We start from the raw sequence: 12,243 nt of genomic DNA on the forward strand, positions 1-12,243 counted from the left end.
CCATTTGGTCCATCCTGACCATACTAACCCTCCAAAGAGCATCCCAACCAGACCTTCCCCCTACCCCATCCCCGTAACCCCACATTTCCCATGGCTGACCTTCCTAGCCAGCACATCCCTGGGCACTATGGGCAGTTTGGCATGGCCAGTCCACCTAATCTGGACATCTCTGGATTGTGGGAGGAAACTGGAGGAAACTCACGCAGACACGGGGAGAATGTGCAATCTTCACACAGACAGACATCCAAGGGTGTGAGGTAGCAGTGCTAACCACTGAGCCATTGTATCACCTAGCCGGCAGTGTTTCTGAAATGAAGTGAGTTAAAGCAATCTTTCTAGTCCTACCGTTAACCAGAGGGTACTGTTGCTTGCCATCCTTTGGTGTCATTGCCAGGCTAACCCTAACTTGATCGACTGACTACTTTGTAAGGCATATCCTTTGGATGCTCCTGCCCACCAAACCCCTCATCAAAGCTTTTAATTTCCCTTGGCACAATAGCAAAATACACATTGCAAGAGATATCGACTCAAATTTGCAATCGCTTTTATGCCTGAAACAGTAATTATCAGATATGTATGAGTTTAATGATTATTTTTAATGTTATTTGCTTTTCATGTTGCTGCCATCTGGTGGCACATTCAATAATATCATTTAGATGACTGACCTTCACTTAAGCTGTCATAGGACAGACATCAAAAGAAGTCAATAAATTCTCATGGGAAAGGGTTCCACATGAATAAGTATGTGTTAGCCATCAAAGCAGTGGATCTCCACATGTTTCCCAGTCACTGATTGATTGTGTAGTGAAAGGATCAGGCCTTGTAGCTATTTCATTTTCACTAATCTAAAAGTTCTCATGTCACACTGAAAATATTTGCCAATGTGTGTGAAGCAGAATGTTTTCGGTTTGGTTGTTTACAGTAAATAGTGGCCAGACCATCAGGACAACTCTCCTGCTCTTTTTCACATAATACCATGGAATTGTTTTATGTTCACTCCAGAGGACAGACAGGTCTTCAGTTTAACATTACATCCAATCACTTGTCAGAATGCACCATGTCAATCCCTCAATGCTGTATATGCTCTAGACTCAGGTGAGGGACTTAAAGCTACAGTTTTTGATTGCAGAGGCAAACATGCTGCAAGTCAACCAAGGTGTGTGCCTTTAAATTGGTCATTTTGGGGTGATTCATTCGATAATTAAGTAATTTAACATAGCCATTCTGTTAACATTTCTTTAAAATTACCAGCTGAACATATACACCTATTGCTTCTGAATCAGACTGCAAAGATTTGCTCAGCTGAGAGAAGTTAATCTGATACATAACAAATTTCAAACATCATCTTCCTGTGAGGATGGTGTCTTCAGTTAGTTTCAATCACCAAAGTGAATGGGTTAGAGAGAAATTTTACTGATTTCGTTCTCCCCTACAAATATCTCATATTGAAGACAGTCTGAGGTAAAGGATGACGATAGCAATGACTATTATACTGATCACAATGAGTTTTATTGCTGTGATGATTATTTTAATCAAAGAGTCCTTGAATTGTGCACAACTCAATAATGCTTCCACTTCTTTCATACATTGGACTGATTAGTTACAATATTAACTTGATTGTCTAAGCATTGTAGGTCATTGCAAGGTTCAGGAATAAATATTTGTCTGCTTTAGATTTGGCAATGACAACACACAGATAGAACACCTGACCTAAGCCATTTTATAAGTGTTAACAATACTTATCGATATAGTCTCCATTGAGATGCCTATGCTGTTGAGTTAATCAATAAACAGGTACAAATGAAACGTGATTTAGAGCATTTTCATCTGGAGTTTACTCAGTCAGGATGGTATTGCATCCCCTTAACAAAATCTCATGTGTTTCACAGATAATAAGAATGTGTGTGAGAGAAAGAAAAACAGTTCTGTTAAAGCTACATGGAAAATTTACTCAACTTCATAGTCAGTGGTCAACTATGGCAAAAAACGATGCCGTTTTCATGGATGAAAAGTATATGAGGCTTATAAAATAGATCAATGAGAATTGTCCAATCTGTAAAATAGTGTCTGATGATGCCACCATCTTCTCCAGCAAGCATTTGAGTGATTTTAATGAGTTTACAATATGGGACAAAGGTGGAAATATATTCTGTCTACATTTCAAAGACCTGACAACAGATTTAGCTTTTCTACAGTAATATGTAGTAAGCTCAAAAGGATCTCAAAATTCACAGAGAACTGGACAGTGACTGAATGTGGGATGCCAACTGAGTTAGTGGTTGATTATGGAGGGGAATTGTCCAATGTTTTAGTTCAGAGACATCTGTGGAAACATCATGGTCATGACCACGGCTGCTGAAAGCTCTTTGCTCGCAGTGGACTCTGTGGATGAAATCATGTGACTAGTGGAAGACTGATTAAAACTTCAGTTGAGCAGCTTCAGACTGCAAGTTACCAACCCTGGCATCGGAGCTGCATGCTAATGATTCACTCCAGAATGTTGGTGTGAATGGACCCTTTAATTGGTGAAACAGCAAAGTCCGAGGAAGCCTTCTGTGCTGTGTGGTACTTCTGCTTTCGAAGTTGTTGCAATTTTTCTGTAGATTTGATCATTGCGTGGAATTAGGTAGCCTTCCATCGGGACCGAAGAGTTGGAGAAAAGTTTGAAAGCACTGAGGTTTTGTATAAGACCATTTGAGGGAGATTTCAATTCAACAGATGTAGGAATTGTTATAGAAGAGAGCATCATAAAAAGGCGGCCAAATTCTAGTCCGGCAAAAGGCTCTGATGGTAAGACAGTAATTGTCAAACATGAGCAATCAAGCCATTCAGAATCATTGTCTTATCATCGGACTTAATTGCAAATTCTTGTCCTCTGAGCAGCTGATAGAAGTAAACAAGACATCTTTTACCTCAAATGCCAGTCTGTTGGTGATGAAAGCCCTAAGGAAAAGAATATGGTAAATCAAGGACTGGATAGAGATTGTGCGAGTGATTATGACACACATAGTAAAGCTGACACATCCACACACCATCATGAGTCTTCCTGGGTAATGTATCCTGGAAGGATGTGACATCTTGTGGGCCATACAGGAAAGCCTACAGCTTGTTTAAATGAGTGTGAATGGTCAGTCTGATGGCACCTCGCATGTCCGTTCTCTGCCCTATCTTATCACACATCACTCCCGGAACAACTTGCCGCTCAGTGAATCATCGCTGAAATACCTTTGCACCCCTGCGATCTTTACAATGCCACAGGACACCAGGACGTGTACTGGCGTTCCTAAACTACCCAGTTAGTCACGGACAGAGTTGCAACATGACACATCGCGATTCTTTGACAGGGACCCTGAGGTTCTGGTTGATGGTGTGGTACAGAGAAGAGGATTTCTGTTTCTGGAAAACTGCTACAAGAGGCCACAGCACCAGATCCTGCAGCCTGGACTAAGGTCACTGCCCAAGTCAGTGCCAGCACTAGGATGTAGTGGAATGGCCAACAATGCTGCAACAATGTCCATGACTACCTCCATTCTGCTAAATGAAAATGCAGGATCTGGTGCTGTGGCCTCCTGTAGCAGTTTTCCAGAAACAGAAATCCTCTTCTCTGTACCACACCATCAACCAGAACCTCAGGGTCCCTGTCAAAGAATCGCGATGTGTCATGTTGCAACTCTGTCTGTGACTAACCGGGTAGTTTAGGAACGCCAGTACACGTCCTGGTGTCCTGTGGCATTGTAAAGATCGCAGGGGTGCAAAGGTATTTCAGCGATGATTCACTGAGCGGCAAGTTGTTCCGGGAGTGATGTGTGATAAGATAGGGCAGAGAACGGACATGCGAGGTGCCATCAGACTGACCATTCACACTCATTTAAACAAGCTGTAGGCTTTCCTGTATGGCCCACAAGATGTCACATCCTTCCAGGATACATTACCCAGGAAGACTCATGATGGTGTGTGGATGTGTCAGCTTTACTATGTGTGTCATAATCACTCGCACAATCTCTATCCAGTCCTTGATTTACCATATTCTTTTCCTTAGGGCTTTCATCACCAACAGACTGGCATTTGAGGTAAAAGATGTCTTGTTTACTTCTATCAGCTGCTCAGAGGACAAGAATTTGCAATTAAGTCCGATGATAAGACAATGATTCTGAATGGCTTGATTGCTCATGTTTGACAATTACTGTCTTACCATCAGAGCCTTTTGCCGGACTAGAATTTGGCCGCCTTTTTATGATGCCTTCTTCTATAACAATTCCTACATCTGTTGAATTGAAATCTCCCTCAAATGGTCTTATACAAAACCTCAGTGCTTTCAAACTTTTCTCCAACTCTTCGGTCCCGATGGAAGGCTACCTAATTCCACGCAATGATCAAATCTACAGAAAAATTGCAACAACTTCGAAAGCAGAAGTACCACACAGCACAGAAGGCTTCCTCGGACTTTGCTGTTTCACCAGTTAAAGGGTCCATTCACACCAACATTCTGGAGTGAATCATTAGCATGCAGCTCCGATGCCAGGGTTGGTAACTTGCAGTCTGAAGCTGCTCAACTGAAATTTTATGCAGTCTTCCACTAGTCACATGATTTCATCCACAGAGTCCACTGCGAGCAAAGAGCTTTCAGCAGCTGTGGTCATGACCATGATGTTTCCACAGATGTCTCTGAACTAAAACATTGGACAATTCCCCTCCATAATCAACCACTAACTCAGTTGGCATCCCACATTCAGTCACTGTCCAGTTCTCTGTGAATTTTGAGATCCTTTTGAGCTTACTACATATTACTGTAGAAAAGCTAAATCTGTTGTCAGGTCTTTGAAATGTAGACAGAATATATTTCCACCTTTGTCCCATATTGTAAACTCATTAAAATCACTCAAATGCTTGCTGGAGAAGATGGTGGCATCATCAGACACTATTTTACAGATTGGACAATTCTCATTGATCTATTTTATAAGCCTCATATACTTTTCATCCATGAAAACTGCATCGTTTTTTGCCATAGTTGACCACTGACTATGAAGTTGAGTAAATTTTCCATGTAGCTTTAACAGAACTGTTTTTCTTTCTCTCACACACATTCTTATTATCTGTGAAACACATGAGATTTTGTTAAGGGGATGCAATACCATCCTGACTGAGTAAACTCCAGATGAAAAACTTGCTCTCTGCCATGTCACATTCTCTCTATCTTTGCTACTGCATACACCTTCCACCAAGAGTCAGTCCCTACCCCTCGCAATGTTGCCTGAGACACCTTCCAACAGCCCCTCTCCCCACTCAACCTCCCACGCCAATAGCTGTGCATGCCCTCAATGCTGCCTCCTTAGTCCTCCACTTCACCTTACCACCTTGCCCCACATGCAGCTGTGCTAACCAATGTGGCACTCACCTGTCATCTTACTCCCTTCACCATCACTGTACCTCCTTTTCTCATTGTATACCAGTGTCAAGAGAGAGAGACCCTGTACGATTGTGGATTTGGACCAGACCAAACCTCCTTTCAGTAAATCGAGATAACCTCGACCCTAACTTTTTCTTACTAACTGACAGGTGTAAGGTGTTACAATCCAGATGTATTTTGATTGGTTACACTATTCGGCTTTAAGCAAAACACACTTTGTTTTTGCTCTACAGTTAAAATGCAATCAAAAGATGGAAGCATTGGAATAACCTAATCCTACTGCAAAACTTAACAGAACAATAGAGTATTTAACTGTTAAAAAACAACTGTTCCAATGTATTAACATCCCATAAACACACCCTTGGCACAGACAATGTCAGTAAAATAGATTGTCTCACATGCGATTCTGGCAGCAGGAAGAGAACCCCAGCTTTTTTAGCTGTAACAGAGAGAAATATGTAGCAGCTTTGACAACCAGCCTGAAGAACCCAGTAACTGCTGAAAGCTAAACTAAAATCCTTGTTCTGTGGGAGCCTGACTCCACCCATTTATGCTGCTTTTATTGTTTCAACATTTTTAATTAATAAAAAACCCAGGGCTTGTTTAGTTTATTGGCTTTGAACACACCGCTCATGACCTCTGTTTCAACCTCTCTTCATTAAAGAAAAGGAAAACATATATATCATGAAGCCACAATATGGTCACAGGAACTGGTGGGGGTTACTGACATCAGCTTCCTGTGCCCTGGCTCTGGAAAATCCTGGTCCTCTCAGGAGAAGACTGGGCCTGTTCTTGTGGGCATGCAGAAACACTCATGTCTAATGAGTGAGTACTGTCCTGAATGGCACTTTCACTGCCCCTTTAAAACCCCATTGTCACTCTCAAGTATTGCACACCACTTCTAACCCCTGGCTGCCAGAATTTGTCCAGCAGGTTCTGCAAGCATTGCTATCACACCCTGTGAAGAAATGGCAGGCCATGGAAGAACTGCTCTCCTGGCCCACTGAGGACGAGAGTACCGAGGTGTCAGGGGATCCCCCCTGCAGCTCCCATCAGCTCCGATCCAGACCCTTCGGTGGGAATTGTTGAGTTAGAGAGTGTGGGTATGCAGCTGGTGTGTTGCCTCATTGCCACTCGCCTACAGCTGGCCAGTGCAGAAACAGCCCAGACCACTGGCACTCACAGGATTGCCAGAGACCAGGCACTGGGCATGAGATGCCCCTGTGCTCTCACCTCTGAGTGTTTTCAGGCAAATGCCCGAGGAGGAGTGGCAAGGAGCTTTGGAATACAAAAGCCCTCCTTTCTGAGAATCAACACAACACCTCAAACAACAGTCTGTCTGCTCCGTTGACAAGTTGGTGGCTGGCATTGGAAGCCTGGGCCAGTACCCTCAGCTGCTGGCGATACCTAACACCTGTACTCCATTGCCCTACCCACTGGCATGTCAACAAGGAAACGGAAGCCCTTGACCCTAGACCAGGCGTGCCCCCCCCACCCCTCCCTCCTCACAAGGAGACAGGATGGTGCCAGGAGGAACACAGTCAGAGGAGAAATCACACACAAGCCCCTTGACCACCAGGGACACCCCACCCTGCCTGCCCACCTCTGACCTTTGGAAATCCAAAATGAGGAAGGTCAACTTGCTTCTGGCAAGAAGACTCAGGGGATGCCTGGCTCATCCAGTCAGAAGCCACCCCCTCCCAGGGTCATCAAACCAAACCTCCATGGTCAATGGCCTCTGCACCAGAGTAGCCTCTATCAATGCCAGCTGCAAAACCAGGAGTGCACTTAGATCTAGTGTAAGGGGGAGAGAAAAGAAAACTCGTTGAGGGCAGTTTGGTGACACGGGTGAAGAAGGCTTTCTTGTTCATCGCACGTTGAAGATTTTTCCTACCGTGTGGGAACAGGCCATTTGGCCCAACAAGTCCATACCAACTCTCTGAAGAGCATCCCACCCAGACTCGCCCCCTGTCACGCTCCATTTCCCACAGCTAACCCATCTCACTTGCACGTCCCTGAATACTATGGGCAATTTAGCGTGGCCAATCCACCTAATCTCCACATCCCTGGACTGTGGGAGAAAACCGGAAGAAACCCACACAGACGGAGTGAGAATGTGCAAACTCACACAGACAGTCGACCGAGGCTGGAATCAAACCCAGGTACCCGGCACTGTGAGGCAGCAGGGCTAACCACTGAGCCACTGTGCCGCGCCAAATCAACTTCCATTGATCTGCTTGTGAGTCTCTCTGGCCAGGCACTTCATTCCATTCTCACCCCATCCAGCAGCAGTTCACGGCCACAAAGAGACTTCAGAGATCGAGGTTTGCACCGAGAGCAGATTACAACAGCGACAAACAATGCATCCACACAACACTGTGTGCTGCTAACACCTTGGACCCTCCTGGGTAATGATCCCTCATGTCTGGTTCCCTCTGTGTGCTTGGGTGTAGTGGCCAAAGAGTTCACCAGCAGTGACTGTGCCAGGGAGGTGCCAATGCTGTCACACTGCCAGGGAGTAGGATTGGAACCTGTGGGGATTGCCTGTGACCTCTGCATGACCCCTTAAAAAGCCCAATGAAAGGTGTGTGTTGCAGTCATCCTCCCACTGAGGCACTCACCCCACCCACTCTGAGAATTGTCACAGCCATTTTCTTAACCCCCCCCCCATCCCCTCCTCCCCCCCTGCGCACTTTCAATTTCTAGCATGATGGAAGGCAACAGTTAGCGATTCTCACCAACCCCCAGCAGCTCCCAGCTGACCCTGAGGGTGAGCTCCCCAAATATCTACATTCCCCTTCCTAGCATCATATACCTGTCAACTCCATAGGGTTCACACTTCCACCAAGGCTGACATCCACCTCCACCCACCTAGGCTTCCCAGCCAAACTCTGCTGTACAAGGTGACCATGTGTGGGTTGGTCATTCACTGCCCACTCCTGCTCCTCGAAGCCAGGGTGCTCCTGATCATTGACTGCACCCCTCTCCCTTTGCTTTACAGTTTGCACAAGCTGTCTTTGCTGTGTAGGTAGTTGGCAAATGGAGGAGGTGTGAGGTTGACATAGCACACTGTCACATAACAGGATGCAAACCCTCTAAGTCAAGGGGAGCAACAAGGTTACCTGTCTGGTTGTGTGACTGTGCTAATTGACGTGACAAGACAAGGCAGGAATTCTGCAAGCAATCTGGTAGGTGCTTCGTGAGCAAGCGCTGAAAGAGCAAGCGAGCATGGCTGAAATGCAGCCAAGTCCGGGGGTGAACTGAGGGCTTCTCCTTGTGTGCAAGGTATTTCTGCTGCACCCTTTCAGTGCAGACTAAGCTACCCATTGTGTCCAGTGATGTGTAGGTTAGGTGGATTGGCCATGCTAAACTACCCATAGTGTCCAGTGATGTGTAGGTTAGGTGGATTGGCCATGCTAAACTACCCATAGTGTCCAGTGATGTGTAGGTTAGGTGGATTAGCCATGGGAAATGCAGGGTTACAGGAATAGGGTAGGTAGGTGGTTCTGGGTGGGATGCTCTTTGGAGGGTCACTGTGGACATGATGGGCCAAATGGCCTGCTTCCACACACTAGGGATTCTATACTTACCTGTGACTTGAATTCTCCCATCGTCCACCTCGTTTGGTGAGTTTGGAAAAATGGGATTGTGAATACCAATGAGGCGAGTTGTGTTTAAGAAGCATTAATTCCCTGCCTAACGAGAATCTTACCACCCCACTTGTCAAAAGTATAGAAGACAGAGTGAGATGATCTCCTCCAAAATGGGCCTCGCCTAATGTGCTACACATCTCTCTGTTGCCCACATTCCTCTGACCCCTCTAAGATTCTGCCCAAAATTTCTAATATGATCTGAGAGGGTGTAAGTCATGCACTGACGGGTGGTTTTTGCAACAGGAAATGCATGTATGAAGAAATTGTTGCAATAGGAAGGACATCTCACAAAAGAATATTTTGTACTTAATATGGAGTTCTTTGTTTTGATAATTGGTTTAATATATTGTTGTCTTGAACTAAAGATGGACAAGAAAATCTGATTATTATACGTTAATTTTGTTTCATTATGTGCAAGTGATGAGCATTCACTGACGATGCCGGAGTGCTCCTACAGATACAAACAGACTGGAAGTGTGGTTGTTTTGTTAAGCAGTGCACGCGTGTGCTTATCTCTGCAAATAAAATGCTTATAAAAGAATTTAAAGATTGGCTCCAGTTCTCCCCTTCACCATCTGATGTTTTGGAATATGTCACTGTGCCTCCCTTTTCTGAACTCTGTTTAAAATTTACACATCAGTCACATTGAGCTGAGTATCTTATACTAATGGTAAAACCAGCTGTCCAGCCAACTGAGCTAACCAACCCCCGACATCAATATGCTTTTTTTATTGGATCACATTAATTGGATAGGACTAATTGTGTGTTGTCAGTGCTTTTTACTGCCTTATGCATACGAGTTACATCTTTTCAAATCAGTATTTTTTTGTCTACCGGATGATTAGTTGATGTTTTTACTATTATTTTATACTTACAGAAACAGGCATTTTATTCTTTGATGGTTTTGACTGCACATATTGTGTTAAATCATGGTACATGTAAAGATGGAGAAAGTGAGGACTGCAGATGCTGGAGATCAGAGTCAAGATTAGAGTGGTGCTGGAAAAGTACAGCAGGTCAGGCAGCATCCGAGGAGGAGCAGGAGAATTGACGTTTCGGGCGTAAGCCCTTCATCGGGAATCCTGATTCTCCTGCTCCTCGGATGCTGCCTGACCTGCTGTGCTTTTCCAGCACCACACTCTCGACTACATGCAAAGATGTACAGTTAAAACCATGGGTTGTATTGTGTTTTATTTGTGTCAAATTTTATATCATTGCACTTGATTGAATAATGGGCCTATCACTGGTAAATTAGGAAATCCAAGTTAAAGACTTTTGGAGGTATGTTAGAGGATTCTGTTTCTGCTTAAGAAATGAGTTAGTCCCTGTCCCAACAGGAAATATAATCTCTCACATTGCGTCTCTCTGGCTGCAGCTCAGGCAACAGCTAGGCTGACATTTCAACACAGTTATAAATGCGACCCCGGCATAAAAGTAACATTTCCCCGCCTCAGCGTATGTCCAAAGATTACATTTCAGGTGCCGTCAATCATTCCATCTGTTAATAATATAATCTGTTAATTAATTCAGTAAAAAGCCCTGATAGATGTTTTCCTGTTGCACCCCATTTTTTGCTGTCGCTAAAAGCCAATCAAACTCTATTATTGGTAAACTAAATAAAAATGAATGGCATGATGTGATGCACAGCCATTAAGACACCAACTTTCAGTCTCAATTCTACACTGGGGCTGGATAATCTCAGGGGGCCAATATACTTAGTCCATGGGCTGTAAAACCAAGGTAAGTAATTTTTACCACAGAAACCGAAGGGTTTGGATTGTGTGATAAGTTAACATTTTTAAAACATCAAATGAAAAATTGGTAATTGAATCAGCCCACCTCCAGTTTTAACTGAGTTTACCAGTTGATCATTGTATGGTGTGTTGATCACGAAGAAAAAATCCAAAGAGGGCTATGTTTCTTCACTTCAGCACGCTATTTATATTTAACTGGTGTTGTCCAGAATTTCCTGGCCTTAATTGGGAAGTCAAGCAGGTAAAAGGATGTGAAGAGTATGGGATCAGTAGGGTAAATTTTTTAGAACATTGTTTGTGAGCCTGATGTAGCAAGAGTCTTTGCTCTGGTCCAAGTTAGCTATCCTGCAAGACACCCAGTAATGTAGTGAATTCTCCAGCTCCTCAATCTCTGGCTTTCCAGGATCACCAACTACTTCAACCTGACCATCTCAATCACAGCTTATACCAACACAGCTCCTGCCAAACCATGCTTTACCACCGACAGTCAGCATGTCTGCAGCATGTTCACCACCCTCCTTGAAGCACTCTCATTCCTTCAGCCTGCTCTGAACCTCCAACTACTACACGTTGACATCATTCGAAATGTACATCAGTAAACCAGACTGGTTGTTTGGTGAGTGAATAAAAATTAAAATTTCTTTACCATCCAAAGCCTACCCATCCCAATCACCAAACAACAGCCAATTGCCACAATGAATGCCTGTCATCTTGACCAGAATAGAAGTCACCATTCCCTCACCTGATAACTTCTCAGTCACTCTCAGTTTTGCTTTGAATGATCACAGAATCGAGTGTGTTGGGATGCCCTCCTGCATTGGTATTGGGTGTGAGCAAGTCATGATGCTGTTGACCCATTTCACAAAGAACTGCAGATGCCTGTGGAACTGCACCTCACTATCCTTGCCAGCAGGAAAGAAGACAAAAGAGAATTAAGCACTGATCAGAACTGGATGTAGGTTTACTCGCTGAGCTGGAAGGTTCATTTTCAGACGTTTCATCAGCATATTAGGTAACATCTTTACTGAGCCTCTGAACGAAATACTGCTGATGATTTCTGCTTTCTATTCACAAGTTAAACAGAGACCCTTAAATGATAGCAAACAGCTTTGATCTTTCTCTATGAATGGCAGGTACTCAAAAGGACAGATTTATGTTTACTATACTCCTTATGTACTCACAGCTGTATGAGCAAATCCAATTCTAACTCCATTTACAAATTTGCTGATGACACCACCATAGTGGGTCGGATCTGAAGTAGCGAGGAGACCCGAGTACAGGAAGGAGCTAGACTGCTTTGTGGTCTGGTGCAAAGACCAATTTCTCTCTCAATATCAGCTAACCAAATGAGCTGGTCATCGACTTCAGGAAGCAGGAAGGAGGGCAGGACACACCCTGTCTGTATCAATGGTGCTGAGGTGGAGATGGT

The 12,243-nt window shown here is 44.1% G+C and overlaps 1 protein-coding gene across 5 annotated transcripts in view; it reads left to right on the top strand.

Moving 5' to 3' along the window:
* The window catches only part of LOC140493483 (N-acetyl-beta-glucosaminyl-glycoprotein 4-beta-N-acetylgalactosaminyltransferase 1-like), a 687,601-nt gene that overhangs the window by 567,159 nt on the left and 108,199 nt on the right, over positions 1-12,243 (top strand). The gene's annotated exons all lie outside the window — the stretch shown is intronic.

The sequence above is a fragment of the Chiloscyllium punctatum genome, chromosome 22, assembly GCF_047496795.1.
Source record: "Chiloscyllium punctatum isolate Juve2018m chromosome 22, sChiPun1.3, whole genome shotgun sequence".
In the NCBI taxonomy this organism is placed as follows: Eukaryota; Metazoa; Chordata; class Chondrichthyes; order Orectolobiformes; family Hemiscylliidae; genus Chiloscyllium; species Chiloscyllium punctatum.